At 50.5% G+C, this 16,236-nt stretch overlaps 60 non-coding genes across 60 annotated transcripts; 21 read left to right on the forward strand and 39 right to left on the reverse strand.

The window, feature by feature from the left end:
• The first annotated feature begins 12 nt into the window (after window positions 1–12).
• Window positions 13–105, forward strand: Trnai-uau (transfer RNA isoleucine (anticodon UAU)). Its single transcript is given in 2 exon segments — window positions 13–50; window positions 70–105. It is a non-coding gene; the product is annotated as a tRNA-Ile (tRNA).
• A 124-nt stretch (window positions 106–229) lies between these two features.
• Window positions 230–303, reverse strand: Trnai-aau (transfer RNA isoleucine (anticodon AAU)). Its single transcript has one exon. It is a non-coding gene; the product is annotated as a tRNA-Ile (tRNA).
• A 182-nt stretch (window positions 304–485) lies between these two features.
• Trnat-ugu (transfer RNA threonine (anticodon UGU)) lies at window positions 486–558 on the reverse strand. Its single transcript has one exon. It is a non-coding gene; the product is annotated as a tRNA-Thr (tRNA).
• A 366-nt stretch (window positions 559–924) lies between these two features.
• Trnai-aau (transfer RNA isoleucine (anticodon AAU)) lies at window positions 925–998 on the reverse strand. The gene has a single exon. It is a non-coding gene; the product is annotated as a tRNA-Ile (tRNA).
• Window positions 999–1,180: 182 nt separating this feature from the next.
• On the reverse strand, window positions 1,181–1,253 carry Trnat-ugu (transfer RNA threonine (anticodon UGU)). Its single transcript has one exon. It is a non-coding gene; the product is annotated as a tRNA-Thr (tRNA).
• Window positions 1,254–1,402: 149 nt separating this feature from the next.
• Window positions 1,403–1,495, forward strand: Trnai-uau (transfer RNA isoleucine (anticodon UAU)). The gene is given in 2 exon segments: window positions 1,403–1,440; window positions 1,460–1,495. It is a non-coding gene; the product is annotated as a tRNA-Ile (tRNA).
• Window positions 1,496–1,619: 124 nt separating this feature from the next.
• Trnai-aau (transfer RNA isoleucine (anticodon AAU)) lies at window positions 1,620–1,693 on the reverse strand. Its single transcript has one exon. It is a non-coding gene; the product is annotated as a tRNA-Ile (tRNA).
• A 404-nt stretch (window positions 1,694–2,097) lies between these two features.
• Trnai-uau (transfer RNA isoleucine (anticodon UAU)) lies at window positions 2,098–2,190 on the forward strand. The gene is given in 2 exon segments: window positions 2,098–2,135; window positions 2,155–2,190. It is a non-coding gene; the product is annotated as a tRNA-Ile (tRNA).
• Window positions 2,191–2,314: 124 nt separating this feature from the next.
• Window positions 2,315–2,388, reverse strand: Trnai-aau (transfer RNA isoleucine (anticodon AAU)). Its single transcript has one exon. It is a non-coding gene; the product is annotated as a tRNA-Ile (tRNA).
• Window positions 2,389–2,570: 182 nt separating this feature from the next.
• On the reverse strand, window positions 2,571–2,643 carry Trnat-ugu (transfer RNA threonine (anticodon UGU)). Its single transcript has one exon. It is a non-coding gene; the product is annotated as a tRNA-Thr (tRNA).
• A 149-nt stretch (window positions 2,644–2,792) lies between these two features.
• On the forward strand, window positions 2,793–2,885 carry Trnai-uau (transfer RNA isoleucine (anticodon UAU)). The gene is given in 2 exon segments: window positions 2,793–2,830; window positions 2,850–2,885. It is a non-coding gene; the product is annotated as a tRNA-Ile (tRNA).
• Window positions 2,886–3,009: 124 nt separating this feature from the next.
• Trnai-aau (transfer RNA isoleucine (anticodon AAU)) lies at window positions 3,010–3,083 on the reverse strand. Its single transcript has one exon. It is a non-coding gene; the product is annotated as a tRNA-Ile (tRNA).
• Window positions 3,084–3,265: 182 nt separating this feature from the next.
• On the reverse strand, window positions 3,266–3,338 carry Trnat-ugu (transfer RNA threonine (anticodon UGU)). Its single transcript has one exon. It is a non-coding gene; the product is annotated as a tRNA-Thr (tRNA).
• A 149-nt stretch (window positions 3,339–3,487) lies between these two features.
• Trnai-uau (transfer RNA isoleucine (anticodon UAU)) lies at window positions 3,488–3,580 on the forward strand. The gene is given in 2 exon segments: window positions 3,488–3,525; window positions 3,545–3,580. It is a non-coding gene; the product is annotated as a tRNA-Ile (tRNA).
• Window positions 3,581–3,704: 124 nt separating this feature from the next.
• Trnai-aau (transfer RNA isoleucine (anticodon AAU)) lies at window positions 3,705–3,778 on the reverse strand. Its single transcript has one exon. It is a non-coding gene; the product is annotated as a tRNA-Ile (tRNA).
• Window positions 3,779–3,960: 182 nt separating this feature from the next.
• Window positions 3,961–4,033, reverse strand: Trnat-ugu (transfer RNA threonine (anticodon UGU)). Its single transcript has one exon. It is a non-coding gene; the product is annotated as a tRNA-Thr (tRNA).
• Window positions 4,034–4,182: 149 nt separating this feature from the next.
• On the forward strand, window positions 4,183–4,275 carry Trnai-uau (transfer RNA isoleucine (anticodon UAU)). The gene is given in 2 exon segments: window positions 4,183–4,220; window positions 4,240–4,275. It is a non-coding gene; the product is annotated as a tRNA-Ile (tRNA).
• Window positions 4,276–4,399: 124 nt separating this feature from the next.
• On the reverse strand, window positions 4,400–4,473 carry Trnai-aau (transfer RNA isoleucine (anticodon AAU)). The gene has a single exon. It is a non-coding gene; the product is annotated as a tRNA-Ile (tRNA).
• Window positions 4,474–4,655: 182 nt separating this feature from the next.
• On the reverse strand, window positions 4,656–4,728 carry Trnat-ugu (transfer RNA threonine (anticodon UGU)). Its single transcript has one exon. It is a non-coding gene; the product is annotated as a tRNA-Thr (tRNA).
• Window positions 4,729–4,877: 149 nt separating this feature from the next.
• Trnai-uau (transfer RNA isoleucine (anticodon UAU)) lies at window positions 4,878–4,970 on the forward strand. The gene is given in 2 exon segments: window positions 4,878–4,915; window positions 4,935–4,970. It is a non-coding gene; the product is annotated as a tRNA-Ile (tRNA).
• A 124-nt stretch (window positions 4,971–5,094) lies between these two features.
• Window positions 5,095–5,168, reverse strand: Trnai-aau (transfer RNA isoleucine (anticodon AAU)). The gene has a single exon. It is a non-coding gene; the product is annotated as a tRNA-Ile (tRNA).
• Window positions 5,169–5,350: 182 nt separating this feature from the next.
• Trnat-ugu (transfer RNA threonine (anticodon UGU)) lies at window positions 5,351–5,423 on the reverse strand. The gene has a single exon. It is a non-coding gene; the product is annotated as a tRNA-Thr (tRNA).
• A 149-nt stretch (window positions 5,424–5,572) lies between these two features.
• On the forward strand, window positions 5,573–5,665 carry Trnai-uau (transfer RNA isoleucine (anticodon UAU)). The gene is given in 2 exon segments: window positions 5,573–5,610; window positions 5,630–5,665. It is a non-coding gene; the product is annotated as a tRNA-Ile (tRNA).
• A 124-nt stretch (window positions 5,666–5,789) lies between these two features.
• On the reverse strand, window positions 5,790–5,863 carry Trnai-aau (transfer RNA isoleucine (anticodon AAU)). The gene has a single exon. It is a non-coding gene; the product is annotated as a tRNA-Ile (tRNA).
• A 182-nt stretch (window positions 5,864–6,045) lies between these two features.
• On the reverse strand, window positions 6,046–6,118 carry Trnat-ugu (transfer RNA threonine (anticodon UGU)). Its single transcript has one exon. It is a non-coding gene; the product is annotated as a tRNA-Thr (tRNA).
• Window positions 6,119–6,267: 149 nt separating this feature from the next.
• On the forward strand, window positions 6,268–6,360 carry Trnai-uau (transfer RNA isoleucine (anticodon UAU)). The gene is given in 2 exon segments: window positions 6,268–6,305; window positions 6,325–6,360. It is a non-coding gene; the product is annotated as a tRNA-Ile (tRNA).
• Window positions 6,361–6,484: 124 nt separating this feature from the next.
• Trnai-aau (transfer RNA isoleucine (anticodon AAU)) lies at window positions 6,485–6,558 on the reverse strand. The gene has a single exon. It is a non-coding gene; the product is annotated as a tRNA-Ile (tRNA).
• A 182-nt stretch (window positions 6,559–6,740) lies between these two features.
• Window positions 6,741–6,813, reverse strand: Trnat-ugu (transfer RNA threonine (anticodon UGU)). Its single transcript has one exon. It is a non-coding gene; the product is annotated as a tRNA-Thr (tRNA).
• A 149-nt stretch (window positions 6,814–6,962) lies between these two features.
• Window positions 6,963–7,055, forward strand: Trnai-uau (transfer RNA isoleucine (anticodon UAU)). Its single transcript is given in 2 exon segments — window positions 6,963–7,000; window positions 7,020–7,055. It is a non-coding gene; the product is annotated as a tRNA-Ile (tRNA).
• Window positions 7,056–7,657: 602 nt separating this feature from the next.
• Window positions 7,658–7,750, forward strand: Trnai-uau (transfer RNA isoleucine (anticodon UAU)). Its single transcript is given in 2 exon segments — window positions 7,658–7,695; window positions 7,715–7,750. It is a non-coding gene; the product is annotated as a tRNA-Ile (tRNA).
• A 380-nt stretch (window positions 7,751–8,130) lies between these two features.
• On the reverse strand, window positions 8,131–8,203 carry Trnat-ugu (transfer RNA threonine (anticodon UGU)). Its single transcript has one exon. It is a non-coding gene; the product is annotated as a tRNA-Thr (tRNA).
• Window positions 8,204–8,569: 366 nt separating this feature from the next.
• Window positions 8,570–8,643, reverse strand: Trnai-aau (transfer RNA isoleucine (anticodon AAU)). Its single transcript has one exon. It is a non-coding gene; the product is annotated as a tRNA-Ile (tRNA).
• A 404-nt stretch (window positions 8,644–9,047) lies between these two features.
• Window positions 9,048–9,140, forward strand: Trnai-uau (transfer RNA isoleucine (anticodon UAU)). Its single transcript is given in 2 exon segments — window positions 9,048–9,085; window positions 9,105–9,140. It is a non-coding gene; the product is annotated as a tRNA-Ile (tRNA).
• Window positions 9,141–9,264: 124 nt separating this feature from the next.
• On the reverse strand, window positions 9,265–9,338 carry Trnai-aau (transfer RNA isoleucine (anticodon AAU)). The gene has a single exon. It is a non-coding gene; the product is annotated as a tRNA-Ile (tRNA).
• A 182-nt stretch (window positions 9,339–9,520) lies between these two features.
• Trnat-ugu (transfer RNA threonine (anticodon UGU)) lies at window positions 9,521–9,593 on the reverse strand. The gene has a single exon. It is a non-coding gene; the product is annotated as a tRNA-Thr (tRNA).
• A 149-nt stretch (window positions 9,594–9,742) lies between these two features.
• On the forward strand, window positions 9,743–9,835 carry Trnai-uau (transfer RNA isoleucine (anticodon UAU)). Its single transcript is given in 2 exon segments — window positions 9,743–9,780; window positions 9,800–9,835. It is a non-coding gene; the product is annotated as a tRNA-Ile (tRNA).
• Window positions 9,836–9,959: 124 nt separating this feature from the next.
• On the reverse strand, window positions 9,960–10,033 carry Trnai-aau (transfer RNA isoleucine (anticodon AAU)). The gene has a single exon. It is a non-coding gene; the product is annotated as a tRNA-Ile (tRNA).
• A 182-nt stretch (window positions 10,034–10,215) lies between these two features.
• On the reverse strand, window positions 10,216–10,288 carry Trnat-ugu (transfer RNA threonine (anticodon UGU)). Its single transcript has one exon. It is a non-coding gene; the product is annotated as a tRNA-Thr (tRNA).
• A 149-nt stretch (window positions 10,289–10,437) lies between these two features.
• On the forward strand, window positions 10,438–10,530 carry Trnai-uau (transfer RNA isoleucine (anticodon UAU)). Its single transcript is given in 2 exon segments — window positions 10,438–10,475; window positions 10,495–10,530. It is a non-coding gene; the product is annotated as a tRNA-Ile (tRNA).
• A 124-nt stretch (window positions 10,531–10,654) lies between these two features.
• On the reverse strand, window positions 10,655–10,728 carry Trnai-aau (transfer RNA isoleucine (anticodon AAU)). Its single transcript has one exon. It is a non-coding gene; the product is annotated as a tRNA-Ile (tRNA).
• A 404-nt stretch (window positions 10,729–11,132) lies between these two features.
• Window positions 11,133–11,225, forward strand: Trnai-uau (transfer RNA isoleucine (anticodon UAU)). Its single transcript is given in 2 exon segments — window positions 11,133–11,170; window positions 11,190–11,225. It is a non-coding gene; the product is annotated as a tRNA-Ile (tRNA).
• Window positions 11,226–11,349: 124 nt separating this feature from the next.
• On the reverse strand, window positions 11,350–11,423 carry Trnai-aau (transfer RNA isoleucine (anticodon AAU)). Its single transcript has one exon. It is a non-coding gene; the product is annotated as a tRNA-Ile (tRNA).
• A 182-nt stretch (window positions 11,424–11,605) lies between these two features.
• On the reverse strand, window positions 11,606–11,678 carry Trnat-ugu (transfer RNA threonine (anticodon UGU)). The gene has a single exon. It is a non-coding gene; the product is annotated as a tRNA-Thr (tRNA).
• Window positions 11,679–11,827: 149 nt separating this feature from the next.
• Trnai-uau (transfer RNA isoleucine (anticodon UAU)) lies at window positions 11,828–11,920 on the forward strand. Its single transcript is given in 2 exon segments — window positions 11,828–11,865; window positions 11,885–11,920. It is a non-coding gene; the product is annotated as a tRNA-Ile (tRNA).
• A 124-nt stretch (window positions 11,921–12,044) lies between these two features.
• Trnai-aau (transfer RNA isoleucine (anticodon AAU)) lies at window positions 12,045–12,118 on the reverse strand. The gene has a single exon. It is a non-coding gene; the product is annotated as a tRNA-Ile (tRNA).
• Window positions 12,119–12,300: 182 nt separating this feature from the next.
• On the reverse strand, window positions 12,301–12,373 carry Trnat-ugu (transfer RNA threonine (anticodon UGU)). The gene has a single exon. It is a non-coding gene; the product is annotated as a tRNA-Thr (tRNA).
• A 149-nt stretch (window positions 12,374–12,522) lies between these two features.
• On the forward strand, window positions 12,523–12,615 carry Trnai-uau (transfer RNA isoleucine (anticodon UAU)). The gene is given in 2 exon segments: window positions 12,523–12,560; window positions 12,580–12,615. It is a non-coding gene; the product is annotated as a tRNA-Ile (tRNA).
• A 124-nt stretch (window positions 12,616–12,739) lies between these two features.
• Trnai-aau (transfer RNA isoleucine (anticodon AAU)) lies at window positions 12,740–12,813 on the reverse strand. The gene has a single exon. It is a non-coding gene; the product is annotated as a tRNA-Ile (tRNA).
• Window positions 12,814–12,995: 182 nt separating this feature from the next.
• On the reverse strand, window positions 12,996–13,068 carry Trnat-ugu (transfer RNA threonine (anticodon UGU)). The gene has a single exon. It is a non-coding gene; the product is annotated as a tRNA-Thr (tRNA).
• Window positions 13,069–13,217: 149 nt separating this feature from the next.
• Trnai-uau (transfer RNA isoleucine (anticodon UAU)) lies at window positions 13,218–13,310 on the forward strand. Its single transcript is given in 2 exon segments — window positions 13,218–13,255; window positions 13,275–13,310. It is a non-coding gene; the product is annotated as a tRNA-Ile (tRNA).
• A 124-nt stretch (window positions 13,311–13,434) lies between these two features.
• Window positions 13,435–13,508, reverse strand: Trnai-aau (transfer RNA isoleucine (anticodon AAU)). Its single transcript has one exon. It is a non-coding gene; the product is annotated as a tRNA-Ile (tRNA).
• Window positions 13,509–13,690: 182 nt separating this feature from the next.
• On the reverse strand, window positions 13,691–13,763 carry Trnat-ugu (transfer RNA threonine (anticodon UGU)). The gene has a single exon. It is a non-coding gene; the product is annotated as a tRNA-Thr (tRNA).
• Window positions 13,764–14,129: 366 nt separating this feature from the next.
• On the reverse strand, window positions 14,130–14,203 carry Trnai-aau (transfer RNA isoleucine (anticodon AAU)). Its single transcript has one exon. It is a non-coding gene; the product is annotated as a tRNA-Ile (tRNA).
• Window positions 14,204–14,607: 404 nt separating this feature from the next.
• Window positions 14,608–14,700, forward strand: Trnai-uau (transfer RNA isoleucine (anticodon UAU)). Its single transcript is given in 2 exon segments — window positions 14,608–14,645; window positions 14,665–14,700. It is a non-coding gene; the product is annotated as a tRNA-Ile (tRNA).
• Window positions 14,701–14,824: 124 nt separating this feature from the next.
• Window positions 14,825–14,898, reverse strand: Trnai-aau (transfer RNA isoleucine (anticodon AAU)). Its single transcript has one exon. It is a non-coding gene; the product is annotated as a tRNA-Ile (tRNA).
• Window positions 14,899–15,080: 182 nt separating this feature from the next.
• On the reverse strand, window positions 15,081–15,153 carry Trnat-ugu (transfer RNA threonine (anticodon UGU)). The gene has a single exon. It is a non-coding gene; the product is annotated as a tRNA-Thr (tRNA).
• Window positions 15,154–15,302: 149 nt separating this feature from the next.
• Trnai-uau (transfer RNA isoleucine (anticodon UAU)) lies at window positions 15,303–15,395 on the forward strand. The gene is given in 2 exon segments: window positions 15,303–15,340; window positions 15,360–15,395. It is a non-coding gene; the product is annotated as a tRNA-Ile (tRNA).
• A 124-nt stretch (window positions 15,396–15,519) lies between these two features.
• Trnai-aau (transfer RNA isoleucine (anticodon AAU)) lies at window positions 15,520–15,593 on the reverse strand. Its single transcript has one exon. It is a non-coding gene; the product is annotated as a tRNA-Ile (tRNA).
• A 182-nt stretch (window positions 15,594–15,775) lies between these two features.
• Window positions 15,776–15,848, reverse strand: Trnat-ugu (transfer RNA threonine (anticodon UGU)). The gene has a single exon. It is a non-coding gene; the product is annotated as a tRNA-Thr (tRNA).
• Window positions 15,849–15,997: 149 nt separating this feature from the next.
• Trnai-uau (transfer RNA isoleucine (anticodon UAU)) lies at window positions 15,998–16,090 on the forward strand. Its single transcript is given in 2 exon segments — window positions 15,998–16,035; window positions 16,055–16,090. It is a non-coding gene; the product is annotated as a tRNA-Ile (tRNA).
• The last annotated feature ends 146 nt before the right edge of the window (window positions 16,091–16,236 follow it).

Raw genomic sequence — 16,236 nt, forward strand, 5'->3', positions numbered from 1 at the left:
TAACATCCACGGGCTCCAGTGGCGTAGTCGGTTAGCGCGTCGTACTTATAAGTCAGTATCGACAAAGACATGCGAAGATCGGGAGTTCGAGCCTCCCCTGGAGCAAGGTTTCTTTTCATGCGCCGTCAACACACGCCACAGCACGGGCAGATCACCAGTAAAATCTAGCAACGTGGCAGTGCACCCAGGTTGTTTTGATCCCGTCAACGTGACGGCAAAGCCCGTAAAATGGCCAGTGTGGGGCTCGAACCCACGACATTCGCGTTATTAGCACGACGCTCTAGCCGACTGAGCTAACCGGCCGTGAACGCGTGAACACGGACTCACTTCCTAAGTCAACTCTAAGCAAAATACTTTTATTTTTTTACTCAAAACGTTACCGTCATATTTCTCACGCTTTGATACGAGTCCAAGCAATGCAAATAGCCGCAACCCGCTCGAAAGAAGAGTCATGTTAGGCCAACTTTAAACGGACATTCCCTGAAAGCCCTCGGAGAGATTTGAACTCTCGACCCCTGGTTTACAAGACCAGTGCTCTAACCCCTGAGCTACGAAGGCACGCGATCCTTGCCAAATACGAAAAGTCGGTGCATCAGGCAAAACAGGCCAGTTGCAACGTGTACTTGCCATAAAGTGATACCGTCAATGCCCTACTGGACCATGACTATTCTAATCACGGACCTCAGCTTTCCCGTTAACATCCACGGGCTCCAGTGGCGTAGTCGCTTAGCGCGTCGTACTTATAAGTCAGTATCGACAAAGACATGCGAAGATCGGGAGTTCGAGCCTCCCCTGGAGCAAGGTTTCTTTTCATGCGCCGTCAACACACGCCACAGCACGGGCAGATCACCAGTAAAATCTAGCAACGTGGCAGTGCACCCAGGTTGTTTTGATCCCGTCAACGTGACGGCAAAGCCCGTAAAATGGCCAGTGTGGGGCTCGAACCCACGACATTCGCGTTATTAGCACGACGCTCTAGCCGACTGAGCTAACCGGCCGTGAACGCGTGAACGCGGACTCACTTCCTAAGTCAACTCTAAGCAAAATACTTTTATTTTTTTACTCAAAACGTTACCGTCATATTTCTCACGCTTTGATACGAGTCCAAGCAATGCAAATAGCCGCAACCCGCTCGAAAGAGGAGTCATGTTAGGCCAACTTTAAACGGACATTCCCTGAAAGCCCTCGGAGAGATTTGAACTCTCGACCCCTGGTTTACAAGACCAGTGCTCTAACCCCTGAGCTACGAAGGCACGCGATCCTTGCCAAATACGAAAAGTCGGTGCATCAGGCAAAACAGGCCAGTTGCAACGTGTACTTGCCATAAAGTGATACCGTCAATGCCCTACTGGACCATGACTATTCTAATCACGGACCTCAGCTTTCCCGTTAACATCCACGGGCTCCAGTGGCGTAGTCGGTTAGCGCGTCGTACTTATAAGTCAGTATCGACAAAGACATGCGAAGATCGGGAGTTCGAGCCTCCCCTGGAGCAAGGTTTCTTTTCATGCGCCGTCAACACACGCCACAGCACGGGCAGATCACCAGTAAAATCTAGCAACGTGGCAGTGCACCCAGGTTGTTTTGATCCCGTCAACGTGACGGCAAAGCCCGTAAAATGGCCAGTGTGGGGCTCGAACCCACGACATTCGCGTTATTAGCACGACGCTCTAGCCGACTGAGCTAACCGGCCGTGAACGCGTGAACACGGACTCACTTCCTAAGTCAACTCTAAGCAAAATACTTTTATTTTTTTACTCAAAACGTTACCGTCATATTTCTCACGCTTTGATACGAGTCCAAGCAATGCAAATAGCCGCAACCCGCTCGAAAGAGGAGTCATGTTAGGCCAACTTTAAACGGACATTCCCTGAAAGCCCTCGGAGAGATTTGAACTCTCGACCCCTGGTTTACAAGACCAGTGATCTAACCCCTGAGCTACGAAGGCACGCGATCCTTGCCAAATACGAAAAGTCGGTGCATCAGGCAAAACAGGCCAGTTGCAACGTGTACTTGCCATAAAGTGATACCGTCAATGCCCTACTGGACCATGACTATTCTAATCACGGACCTCAGCTTTCCCGTTAACATCCACGGGCTCCAGTGGCGTAGTCGGTTAGCGCGTCGTACTTATAAGTCAGTATCGACAAAGACATGCGAAGATCGGGAGTTCGAGCCTCCCCTGGAGCAAGGTTTCTTTTCATGCGCCGTCAACACACGCCACAGCACGGGCAGATCACCAGTAAAATCTAGCAACGTGGCAGTGCACCCAGGTTGTTTTGATCCCGTCAACGTGACGGCAAAGCCCGTAAAATGGCCAGTGTGGGGCTCGAACCCACGACATTCGCGTTATTAGCACGACGCTCTAGCCGACTGAGCTAACCGGCCGTGAACGCGTGAACACGGACTCACTTCCTAAGTCAACTCTAAGCAAAATACTTTTATTTTTTTACTCAAAACGTTACCGTCATATTTCTCACGCTTTGATACGAGTCCAAGCAATGCAAATAGCCGCAACCCGCTCGAAAGAGGAGTCATGTTAGGCCAACTTTAAACGGACATTCCCTGAAAGCCCTCGGAGAGATTTGAACTCTCGACCCCTGGTTTACAAGACCAGTGCTCTAACCCCTGAGCTACGAAGGCACGCGATCCTTGCCAAATACGAAAAGTCGGTGCATCAGGCAAAACAGGCCAGTTGCAACGTGTACTTGCCATAAAGTGATACCGTCAATGCCCTACTGGACCATGACTATTCTAATCACGGACCTCAGCTTTCCCGTTAACATCCACGGGCTCCAGTGGCGTAGTCGGTTAGCGCGTCGTACTTATAAGTCAGTATCGACAAAGACATGCGAAGATCGGGAGTTCGAGCCTCCCCTGGAGCAAGGTTTCTTTTCATGCGCCGTCAACACACGCCACAGCACGGGCAGATCACCAGTAAAATCTAGCAACGTGGCAGTGCACCCAGGTTGTTTTGATCCCGTCAACGTGACGGCAAAGCCCGTAAAATGGCCAGTGTGGGGCTCGAACCCACGACATTCGCGTTATTAGCACGACGCTCTAGCCGACTGAGCTAACCGGCCGTGAACGCGTGAACACGGACTCACTTCCTAAGTCAACTCTAAGCAAAATACTTTTATTTTTTTACTCAAAACGTTACCGTCATATTTCTCACGCTTTGATACGAGTCCAAGCAATGCAAATAGCCGCAACCCGCTCGAAAGAGGAGTCATGTTAGGCCAACTTTAAACGGACATTCCCTGAAAGCCCTCGGAGAGATTTGAACTCTCGACCCCTGGTTTACAAGACCAGTGCTCTAACCCCTGAGCTACGAAGGCACGCGATCCTTGCCAAATACGAAAAGTCGGTGCATCAGGCAAAACAGGCCAGTTGCAACGTGTACTTGCCATAAAGTGATACCGTCAATGCCCTACTGGACCATGACTATTCTAATCACGGACCTCAGCTTTCCCGTTAACATCCACGGGCTCCAGTGGCGTAGTCGGTTAGCGCGTCGTACTTATAAGTCAGTATCGACAAAGACATGCGAAGATCGGGAGTTCGAGCCTCCCCTGGAGCAAGGTTTCTTTTCATGCGCCGTCAACACACGCCACAGCACGGGCAGATCACCAGTAAAATCTAGCAACGTGGCAGTGCACCCAGGTTGTTTTGATCCCGTCAACGTGACGGCAAAGCCCGTAAAATGGCCAGTGTGGGGCTCGAACCCACGACATTCGCGTTATTAGCACGACGCTCTAGCCGACTGAGCTAACCGGCCGTGAACGCGTGAACACGGACTCACTTCCTAAGTCAACTCTAAGCAAAATACTTTTATTTTTTTACTCAAAACGTTACCGTCATATTTCTCACGCTTTGATACGAGTCCAAGCAATGCAAATAGCCGCAACCCGCTCGAAAGAGGAGTCATGTTAGGCCAACTTTAAACGGACATTCCCTGAAAGCCCTCGGAGAGATTTGAACTCTCGACCCCTGGTTTACAAGACCAGTGCTCTAACCCCTGAGCTACGAAGGCACGCGATCCTTGCCAAATACGAAAAGTCGGTGCATCAGGCAAAACAGGACAGTTGCAACGTGTACTTGCCATAAAGTGATACCGTCAATGCCCTACTGGACCATGACTATTCTAATCACGGACCTCAGCTTTCCCGTTAACATCCACGGGCTCCAGTGGCGTAGTCGGTTAGCGCGTCGTACTTATAAGTCAGTATCGACAAAGACATGCGAAGATCGGGAGTTCGAGCCTCCCCTGGAGCAAGGTTTCTTTTCATGCGCCGTCAACACACGCCACAGCACGGGCAGATCACCAGTAAAATCTAGCAACGTGGCAGTGCACCCAGGTTGTTTTGATCCCGTCAACGTGACGGCAAAGCCCGTAAAATGGCCAGTGTGGGGCTCGAACCCACGACATTCGCGTTATTAGCACGACGCTCTAGCCGACTGAGCTAACCGGCCGTGAACGCGTGAACACGGACTCACTTCCTAAGTCAACTCTAAGCAAAATACTTTTATTTTTTTACTCAAAACGTTACCGTCATATTTCTCACGCTTTGATACGAGTCCAAGCAATGCAAATAGCCGCAACCCGCTCGAAAGAGGAGTCATGTTAGGCCAACTTTAAACGGACATTCCCTGAAAGCCCTCGGAGAGATTTGAACTCTCGACCCCTGGTTTACAAGACCAGTGCTCTAACCCCTGAGCTACGAAGGCACGCGATCCTTGCCAAATACGAAAAGTCGGTGCATCAGGCAAAACAGGCCAGTTGCAACGTGTACTTGCCATAAAGTGATACCGTCAATGCCCTACTGGACCATGACTATTCTAATCACGGACCTCAGCTTTCCCGTTAACATCCACGGGCTCCAGTGGCGTAGTCGGTTAGCGCGTCGTACTTATAAGTCAGTATCGACAAAGACATGCGAAGATCGGGAGTTCGAGCCTCCCCTGGAGCAAGGTTTCTTTTCATGCGCCGTCAACACACGCCACAGCACGGGCAGATCACCAGTAAAATCTAGCAACGTGGCAGTGCACCCAGGTTGTTTTGATCCCGTCAACGTGACGGCAAAGCCCGTAAAATGGCCAGTGTGGGGCTCGAACCCACGACATTCGCGTTATTAGCACGACGCTCTAGCCGACTGAGCTAACCGGCCGTGAACGCGTGAACACGGACTCACTTCCTAAGTCAACTCTAAGCAAAATACTTTTATTTTTTTACTCAAAACGTTACCGTCATATTTCTCACGCTTTGATACGAGTCCAAGCAATGCAAATAGCCGCAACCCGCTCGAAAGAGGAGTCATGTTAGGCCAACTTTAAACGGGCATTCCCTGAAAGCCCTCGGAGAGATTTGAACTCTCGACCCCTGGTTTACAAGACCAGTGCTCTAACCCCTGAGCTACGAAGGCACGCGATCCTTGCCAAATACGAAAAGTCGGTGCATCAGGCAAAACAGGCCAGTTGCAACGTGTACTTGCCATAAAGTGATACCGTCAATGCCCTACTGGACCATGACTATTCTAATCACGGACCTCAGCTTTCCCGTTAACATCCACGGGCTCCAGTGGCGTAGTCGGTTAGCGCGTCGTACTTATAAGTCAGTATCGACAAAGACATGCGAAGATCGGGAGTTCGAGCCTCCCCTGGAGCAAGGTTTCTTTTCATGCGCCGTCAACACACGCCACAGCACGGGCAGATCACCAGTAAAATCTAGCAACGTGGCAGTGCACCCAGGTTGTTTTGATCCCGTCAACGTGACAGCAAAGCCCGTAAAATGGCCAGTGTGGGGCTCGAACCCACGACATTCGCGTTATTAGCACGACGCTCTAGCCGACTGAGCTAACCGGCCGTGAACGCGTGAACACGGACTCACTTCCTAAGTCAACTCTAAGCAAAATACTTTTATTTTTTTACTCAAAACGTTACCGTCATATTTCTCACGCTTTGATACGAGTCCAAGCAATGCAAATAGCCGCAACCCGCTCGAAAGAGGAGTCATGTTAGGCCAACTTTAAACGGACATTCCCTGAAAGCCCTCGGAGAGATTTGAACTCTCGACCCCTGGTTTACAAGACCAGTGCTCTAACCCCTGAGCTACGAAGGCACGCGATCCTTGCCAAATACGAAAAGTCGGTGCATCAGGCAAAACAGGCCAGTTGCAACGTGTACTTGCCATAAAGTGATACCGTCAATGCCCTACTGGACCATGACTATTCTAATCACGGACCTCAGCTTTCCCGTTAACATCCACGGGCTCCAGTGGCGTAGTCGGTTAGCGCGTCGTACTTATAAGTCAGTATCGACAAAGACATGCGAAGATCGGGAGTTCGAGCCTCCCCTGGAGCAAGGTTTCTTTTCATGCGCCGTCAACACACGCCACAGCACGGGCAGATCACCAGTAAAATCTAGCAACGTGGCAGTGCACCCAGGTTGTTTTGATCCCGTCAACGTGACGGCAAAGCCCGTAAAATGGCCAGTGTGGGGCTCGAACCCACGACATTCGCGTTATTAGCACGACGCTCTAGCCGACTGAGCTAACCGGCCGTGAACGCGTGAACACGGACTCACTTCCTAAGTCAACTCTAAGCAAAATACTTTTATTTTTTTACTCAAAACGTTACCGTCATATTTCTCACGCTTTGATACGAGTCCAAGCAATGCAAATAGCCGCAACCCGCTCGAAAGAGGAGTCATGTTAGGCCAACTTTAAACGGACATTCCCTGAAAGCCCTCGGAGAGATTTGAACTCTCGACCCCTGGTTTACAAGACCAGTGCTCTAACCCCTGAGCTACGAAGGCACGCGATCCTTGCCAAATACGAAAAGTCGGTGCATCAGGCAAAACAGGCCAGTTGCAACGTGTACTTGCCATAAAGTGATACCGTCAATGCCCTACTGGACCATGACTATTCTAATCACGGACCTCAGCTTTCCCGTTAACATCCACGGGCTCCAGTGGCGTAGTCGGTTAGCGCGTCGTACTTATAAGTCAGTATCGACAAAGACATGCGAAGATCGGGAGTTCGAGCCTCCCCTGGAGCAAGGTTTCTTTTCATGCGCCGTCAACACACGCCACAGCACGGGCAGATCACCAGTAAAATCTAGCAACGTGGCAGTGCACCCAGGTTGTTTTGATCCCGTCAACGTGACGGCAAAGCCCGTAAAATAGCCAGTGTGGGGCTCGAACCCACGACATTCGCGTTATTAGCACGACGCTCTAGCCGACTGAGCTAACCGGCCGTGAACGCGTGAACACGGACTCACTTCCTAAGTCAACTCTAAGCAAAATACTTTTATTTTTTTACTCAAAACGTTACCGTCATATTTCTCACGCTTTGATACGAGTCCAAGCAATGCAAATAGCCGCAACCCGCTCGAAAGAGGAGTCATGTTAGGCCAACTTTAAACGGACATTCCCTGAAAGCCCTCGGAGAGATTTGAACTCTCGACCCCTGGTTTACAAGACCAGTGCTGTAACCCCTGAGCTACGAAGGCACGCGATCCTTGCCAAATACGAAAAGTCGGTGCATCAGGCAAAACAGGCCAGTTGCAACGTGTACTTGCCATAAAGTGATACCGTCAATGCCCTACTGGACCATGACTATTCTAATCACGGACCTCAGCTTTCCCGTTAACATCCACGGGCTCCAGTGGCGTAGTCGGTTAGCGCGTCGTACTTATAAGTCAGTATCGACAAAGACATGCGAAGATCGGGAGTTCGAGCCTCCCCTGGAGCAAGGTTTCTTTTCATGCGCCGTCAACACACGCCACAGCACGGGCAGATCACCAGTAAAATCTAGCAACGTGGCAGTGCACCCAGGTTGTTTTGATCCCGTCAACGTGACGGCAAAGCCCGTAAAATGGCCAGTGTGGGGCTCGAACCCACGACATTCGCGTTATTAGCACAACGCTCTAGCCGACTGAGCTAACCGGCCGTGAACGCGTGAACACGGACTCACTTCCTAAGTCAACTCTAAGCAAAATACTTTTATTTTTTTACTCAAAACGTTACCGTCATATTTCTCACGCTTTGATACGAGTCCAAGCAATGCAAATAGCCGCAACCCGCTCGAAAGAGGAGTCATGTTAGGCCAACTTTAAACGGACATTCCCTGAAAGCCCTCGGAGAGATTTGAACTCTCGACCCCTGGTTTACAAGACCAGTGCTCTAACCCCTGAGCTACGAAGGCACGCCATCCTTGCCAAATACGAAAAGTCGGTGCATCAGGCAAAACAGGACAGTTGCAACGTGTACTTGCCATAAAGTGATACCGTCAATGCCCTACTGGACCGTGACTATTCTAATCCCCGACCTCAGCTTTCCCGTTAACATCCACGGGCTCCAGTGGCGTAGTCGGTTAGCGCGTCGTACTTTTAAGTCAGTATCGACAAAGACATGCGAAGATCGGGAGTTCGAGCCTCCCCTGGAGCAAGGTTTCTTTTCATGCGCCGTCAACACACGCCACAGCACGGGCAGATCACCAGTAAAATCTAGCAACGTGGCAGTGCACCCAGGTTGTTTTGATCCCGTCAACGTGACGGCAAAGCCCGTAAAATGGCCAGTGTGGGGCTCGAACCCACGACATTCGCGTTATTAGCACGACGCTCTAGCCGACTGAGCTAACCGGCCGTGAACGCGTGAACACGGACTCACTTCCTAAGTCAACTCTAAGCAAAATACTTTTATTTTTTTACTCAAAACGTTACCGTCATATTTCTCACGCTTTGATACGAGTCCAAGCAATGCAAATAGCCGCAACCCACTCGAAAGAGGAGTCATGTTAGGCCAACTTTAAACGGACATTCCCTGAAAGCCCTCGGAGAGATTTGAACTCTCGACCCCTGGTTTACAAGACCAGTGATCTAACCCCTGAGCTACGAAGGCACGCGATCCTTGCCAAATACGAAAAGTCGGTGCATCAGGCAAAACAGGCCAGTTGCAACGTGTACTTGCCATAAAGTGATACCGTCAATGCCCTACTGGACCATGACTATTCTAATCACGGACCTCAGCTTTCCCGTTAACATCCACGGGCTCCAGTGGCGTAGTCGGTTAGCGCGTCGTACTTATAAGTCAGTATCGACAAAGACATGCGAAGATCGGGAGTTCGAGCCTCCCCTGGAGCAAGGTTTCTTTTCATGCGCCGTCAACACACGCCACAGCACGGGCAGATCACCAGTAAAATCTAGCAACGTGGCAGTGCACCCAGGTTGTTTTGATCCCGTCAACGTGACGGCAAAGCCCGTAAAATGGCCAGTGTGGGGCTCGAACCCACGACATTCGCGTTATTAGCACGACGCTCTAGCCGACTGAGCTAACCGGCCGTGAACGCGTGAACACGGACTCACTTCCTAAGTCAACTCTAAGCAAAATACTTTTATTTTTTTACTCAAAACGTTACCGTCATATTTCTCACGCTTTGATACGAGTCCAAGCAATGCAAATAGCCGCAACCCGCTCGAAAGAGGAGTCATGTTAGGCCAATTTTAAACGGACATTCCCTGAAAGCCCTCGGAGAGATTTGAACTCTCGACCCCTGGTTTACAAGACCAGTGCTCTAACCCCTGAGCTACGAAGGCACGCGATCCTTGCCAAATACGAAAAGTCGGTGCATCAGGCAAAACAGGCCAGTTGCAACGTGTACTTGCCATAAAGTGATACCGTCAATGCCCTACTGGACCATGACTATTCTAATCACGGACCTCAGCTTTCCCGTTAACATCCACGGGCTCCAGTGGCGTAGTCGGTTAGCGCGTCGTACTTATAAGTCAGTATCGACAAAGACATGCGAAGATCGGGAGTTCGAGCCTCCCCTGGAGCAAGGTTTCTTTTCATGCGCCGTCAACACACGCCACAGCACGGGCAGATCACCAGTAAAATCTAGCAACGTGGCAGTGCACCCAGGTTGTTTTGATCCCGTCAACGTGACGGCAAAGCCCGTAAAATGGCCAGTGTGGGGCTCGAACCCACGACATTCGCGTTATTAGCACGACGCTCTAGCCGACTGAGCTAACCGGCCGTGAACGCGTGAACACGGACTCACTTCCTAAGTCAACTCTAAGCAAAATACTTTTATTTTTTTACTCAAAACGTTACCGTCATATTTCTCACGCTTTGATACGAGTCCAAGCAATGCAAATAGCCGCAACCCGCTCGAAAGAGGAGTCATGTTAGGCCAACTTTAAACGGACATTCCCTGAAAGCCCTCGGAGAGATTTGAACTCTCGACCCCTGGTTTACAAGACCAGTGCTCTAACCCCTGAGCTACGAAGGCTCGCGATCCTTGCCAAATACGAAAAGTCGGTGCATCAGGCAAAACAGGCCAGTTGCAACGTGTACTTGCCATAAAGTGATACCGTCAATGCCCTACTGGACCATGACTATTCTAATCACGGACCTCAGCTTTCCCGTTAACATCCACGGGCTCCAGTGGCGTAGTCGGTTAGCGCGTCGTACTTATAAGTCAGTATCGACAAAGACATGCGAAGATCGGGAGTTCGAGCCTCCCCTGGAGCAAGGTTTCTTTTCATGCGCCGTCAACACACGCCACAGCACGGGCAGATCACCAGTAAAATCTAGCAACGTGGCAGTGCACCCAGGTTGTTTTGATCCCGTCAACGTGACGGCAAAGCCCGTAAAATGGCCAGTGTGGGGCTCGAACCCACGACATTCGCGTTATTAGCACGACGCTCTAGCCGACTGAGCTAACCGGCCGTGAACGCGTGAACACGGACTCACTTCCTAAGTCAACTCTAAGCAAAATACTTTTATTTTTTTACTCAAAACGTTACCGTCATATTTCTCACGCTTTGATACGAGTCCAAGCAATGCAAATAGCCGCAACCCACTCGAAAGAGGAGTCATGTTAGGCCAACTTTAAACGGACATTCCCTGAAAGCCCTCGGAGAGATTTGAACTCTCGACCCCTGGTTTACAAGACCAGTGATCTAACCCCTGAGCTACGAAGGCACGCGATCCTTGCCAAATACGAAAAGTCGGTGCATCAGGCAAAACAGGCCAGTTGCAACGTGTACTTGCCATAAAGTGATACCGTCAATGCCCTACTGGACCATGACTATTCTAATCACGGACCTCAGCTTTCCCGTTAACATCCACGGGCTCCAGTGGCGTAGTCGGTTAGCGCGTCGTACTTATAAGTCAGTATCGACAAAGACATGCGAAGATCGGGAGTTCGAGCCTCCCCTGGAGCAAGGTTTCTTTTCATGCGCCGTCAACACACGCCACAGCACGGGCAGATCACCAGTAAAATCTAGCAACGTGGCAGTGCACCCAGGTTGTTTTGATCCCGTCAACGTGACGGCAAAGCCCGTAAAATGGCCAGTGTGGGGCTCGAACCCACGACATTCGCGTTATTAGCACGACGCTCTAGCCGACTGAGCTAACCGGCCGTGAACGCGTGAACACGGACTCACTTCCTAAGTCAACTCTAAGCAAAATACTTTTATTTTTTTACTCAAAACGTTACCGTCATATTTCTCACGCTTTGATACGAGTCCAAGCAATGCAAATAGCCGCAACCCGCTCGAAAGAGGAGTCATGTTAGGCCAATTTTAAACGGACATTCCCTGAAAGCCCTCGGAGAGATTTGAACTCTCGACCCCTGGTTTACAAGACCAGTGCTCTAACCCCTGAGCTACGAAGGCACGCGATCCTTGCCAAATACGAAAAGTCGGTGCATCAGGCAAAACAGGCCAGTTGCAACGTGTACTTGCCATAAAGTGATACCGTCAATGCCCTACTGGACCATGACTATTCTAATCACGGACCTCAGCTTTCCCGTTAACATCCACGGGCTCCAGTGGCGTAGTCGGTTAGCGCGTCGTACTTATAAGTCAGTATCGACAAAGACATGCGAAGATCGGGAGTTCGAGCCTCCCCTGGAGCAAGGTTTCTTTTCATGCGCCGTCAACACACGCCACAGCACGGGCAGATCACCAGTAAAATCTAGCAACGTGGCAGTGCACCCAGGTTGTTTTGATCCCGTCAACGTGACGGCAAAGCCCGTAAAATGGCCAGTGTGGGGCTCGAACCCACGACATTCGCGTTATTAGCACGACGCTCTAGCCGACTGAGCTAACCGGCCGTGAACGCGTGAACACGGACTCACTTCCTAAGTCAACTCTAAGCAAAATACTTTTATTTTTTTACTCAAAACGTTACCGTCATATTTCTCACGCTTTGATACGAGTCCAAGCAATGCAAATAGCCGCAACCCGCTCGAAAGAGGAGTCATGTTAGGCCAACTTTAAACGGACATTCCCTGAAAGCCCTCGGAGAGATTTGAACTCTCGACCCCTGGTTTACAAGACCAGTGCTCTAACCCCTGAGCTACGAAGGCTCGCGATCCTTGCCAAATACGAAAAGTCGGTGCATCAGGCAAAACAGGCCAGTTGCAACGTGTACTTGCCATAAAGTGATACCGTCAATGCCCTACTGGACCATGACTATTCTAATCACGGACCTCAGCTTTCCCGTTAACATCCACGGGCTCCAGTGGCGTAGTCGGTTAGCGCGTCGTACTTATAAGTCAGTATCGACAAAGACATGCGAAGATCGGGAGTTCGAGCCTCCCCTGGAGCAAGGTTTCTTCTCATGCGCCGTCAACACACGCCACAGCACGGGCAGATCACCAGTAAAATCTAGCAACGTGGCAGTGCACCCAGGTTGTTTTGATCCCGTCAACGTGACGGCAAAGCCCGTAAAATGGCCAGTGTGGGGCTCGAACCCACGACATTCGCGTTATTAGCACGACGCTCTAGCCGACTGAGCTAACCGGCCGTGAACGCGTGAACACGGACTCACTTCCTAAGTCAACTCTAAGCAAAATACTTTTATTTTTTTACTCAAAACGTTACCGTCATACTTCTCACGCTTTGATACGAGTCCAAGCAATGCAAATAGCCGCAACCCGCTCGAAAGAGGAGTCATGTTAGGCCAACTTTAAACGGACATTCCCTGAAAGCCCTCGGAGAGATTTGAACTCTCGACCCCTGGTTTACAAGACCAGTGCTCTAACCCCTGAGCTACGAAGGCACGCGATCCTTGCCAAATACGAAAAGTCGGTGCATCAGGCAAAACATGCCAGTTGCAACGTGTACTTGCCATAAAGTGATACCGTCAATGCCCTACTGGACCATGACTATTCTAATCACGGACCTCAGCTTTCCCGTTAACATCCACGGGCTCCAGTGGCGTAGTCGGTTAGCGCGTCGTACTTATAAGTCAGTATCGACAAAGACATGCGAAGATCGGGAGTTCGAGCCTCCCCTGGAGCAAGGTTTCTTTTCATGCGCCGTCAACACACGCCACAGCACGGGCAGATCACCAGTAAAATCTAGCAACGTGGCAGTGCACCCAGGTTGTTTTGATCCCGTCAACGTGACGGCAAAGCCCGTAAAATGGCCAGTGTGGGGCTCGAACCCACGACATTCGCGTTATTAGCACGACGCTCTAGCCGACTGAGCTAACCGGCCGTGAACGCGTGAACACGGACTCACTTCCTAAGTCAACTCTAAGCAAAATACTTTTATTTTTTTACTCAAAACGTTACCGTCATATTTCTCACGCTTTGATACGAGTCCAAGCAATGCAAATAGCCGCAACCCGCTCGAAAGAGGAGTCATGTTAGGCCAACTTTAAACGGACATTCCCTGAAAGCCCTCGGAGAGATTTGAACTCTCGACCCCTGGTTTACAAGACCAGTGCTCTAACCCCTGAGCTACGAAGGCACGCGATCCTTGCCAAATACGAAAAGTCGGTGCATCAGGCAAAACAGGCCAGTTGCAACGTGTACTTGCCATAAAGTGATACCGTCAATGCCCTACTGGACCATGACTATTCTAATCACGGACCTCAGCTTTCCCGTTAACATCCACGGGCTCCAGTGGCGTAGTCGGTTAGCGCGTCGTACTTATAAGTCAGTATCGACAAAGACATGCGAAGATCGGGAGTTCGAGCCTCCCCTGGACCAAGGTTTCTTTTCATGCGCCGTCAACACACGTCACAGCACGGGCAGATCACCAGTAAAATCTAGCAACGTGGCAGTGCACCCAGGTTGTTTTGATCCCGTCAACGTGACGGCAAAGCCCGTAAAATGGCCAGTGTGGGGCTCGAACCCACGACATTCGCGTTATTAGCACGACGCTCTAGCCGACTGAGCTAACCGGCCGTGAACGCGTGAACACGGACTCACTTCCTAAGTCAACTCTAAGCAAAATACTTTTATTTTTTTACTCAAAACGTTACCGTCATATTTCTCACGCTTTGATACGAGTCCAAGCAATGCAAATAGCCGCAACCCGCTCGAAAGAGGAGTCATGTTAGGCCAACTTTAAACGGACATTCCCTGAAATCCCTCGGAGAGATTTGAATTCTCGACCCCTGGTTTACAAGACAAGTGCTCTAACCCCTGAGCTACGAAGGCACGCGATCCTTGCCAAATACGAAAAGTCGGTGCATCAGGCAAAACAGGCCAGTTGCAACGTGTACTTGCCATAAAGTGATACCGTCAATGCCCTACTGGACCATGACTATTCTAATCACGGACCTCAGCTTTCCCGTTAACATCCACGGGCTCCAGTGGCGTAGTCGGTTAGCGCGTCGTACTTATAAGTCAGTATCGACAAAAACATGCGAAGATCGGGAGTTCGAGCCTCCCCTGGAGCAAGGTTTCTTTTCATGCGCCGTCAACACACGCCACAGCACGGGCAGATCACCAGTAAAATCTAGCAACGTGGCAGTGCACCCAGGTTGTTTTGATCCCGTCAACGTGACGGCAAAGCCCGTAAAATGGCCAGTGTGGGGCTCGAACCCACGACATTCGCGTTATTAGCACGACGCTCTAGCCGACTGAGCTAACCGGCCGTGAACGCGTGAACACGGACTCACTTCCTAAGTCAACTCTAAGCAAAATACTTTTATTTTTTTACTCAAAACGTTACCGTCATATTTCTCACGCTTTGATACGAGTCCAAGCAATGCAAATAGCCGCAACCCGCTCGAAAGAGGAGTCATGTTAGGCCAACTTTAAACGGACATTCCCTGAAAGCCCTCGGAGAGATTTGAACTCTCGACCCCTGGTTTACAAGACCAGTGCTCTAACCCCTGAGCTACGAAGGCACGCGATCCTTGCCAAATACGAAAAGTCGGTGCATCAGGCAAAACAGGCCAGTTGCAACGTGTACTTGCCATAAAGTGATACCGTCAATGCCCTACTGGACCATGACTATTCTAATCACGGACCTCAGCTTTCCCGTTAACATCCACGGGCTCCAGTGGCGTAGTCGGTTAGCGCGTCGTACTTATAAGTCAGTATCGACAAAGACATGCGAAGATCGGGAGTTCGAGCCTCCCCTGGAGCAAGATTTCTTTTCATGCGCCGTCAACACACGCCACAGCACGGGCAGATCACCAGTAAAATCTAGCAACGTGGCAGTGCACCCAGGTTGTTTTGATCCCGTCAACGTGACGGCAAAGCCCGTAAATTGGCCAGTGTGGGGCTCGAACCCACGACATTCGCGTTATTAGCACGACGCTCTAGCCGACTGAGCTAACCGGCCGTGAACGCGTGAACACGGACTCACTTCCTAAGTCAACTCTAAGCAAAATACTTTTATTTTTTTACTCAAAACGTTACCGTCATATTTCTCACGCTTTGATACGAGTCCAAGCAATGCAAATAGCCGCAACCCGCTCGAAAGAGGAGTCATGTTAGGCCAACTTTAAACGGACATTCCCTGAAAGCCCTCGGAGAGATTTGAACTCTCGACCCCTGGTTTACAAGACCAGTGCTCTAACCCCTGAGCTACGAAGGCACGCGATCCTTGCCAAATACGAAAAGTCGGTGCATCAGGCAAAACAGGCCAGTTGCAACGTGTACTTGCCATAAAGTGATACCGTCAATGCCCTACTGGACCATGACTATTCTAATCACGGACCTCAGCTTTCCCGTTAACATCCACGGGCTCCAGTGGCGTAGTCGGTTAGCGCGTCGTACTTATAAGTCAGTATCGACAAAGACATGCGAAGATCGGGAGTTCGAGCCTCCCCTGGAGCAAGGTTTCTTTTCATGCGCCGTCAACACACGCCACAGCACGGGCAGATCACCAGTAAAATCTAGCAACGTGGCAGTGCACCCAGGTTGTTTTGATCCCGTCAACGTGACGGCAAAGCCCGTAAAATGGCCAGTGTGGGGCTCAAACC

Source organism: Hydractinia symbiolongicarpus, chromosome 4, assembly GCF_029227915.1.
Source record: "Hydractinia symbiolongicarpus strain clone_291-10 chromosome 4, HSymV2.1, whole genome shotgun sequence".
Taxonomy (NCBI): Eukaryota; Metazoa; Cnidaria; class Hydrozoa; order Anthoathecata; family Hydractiniidae; genus Hydractinia; species Hydractinia symbiolongicarpus.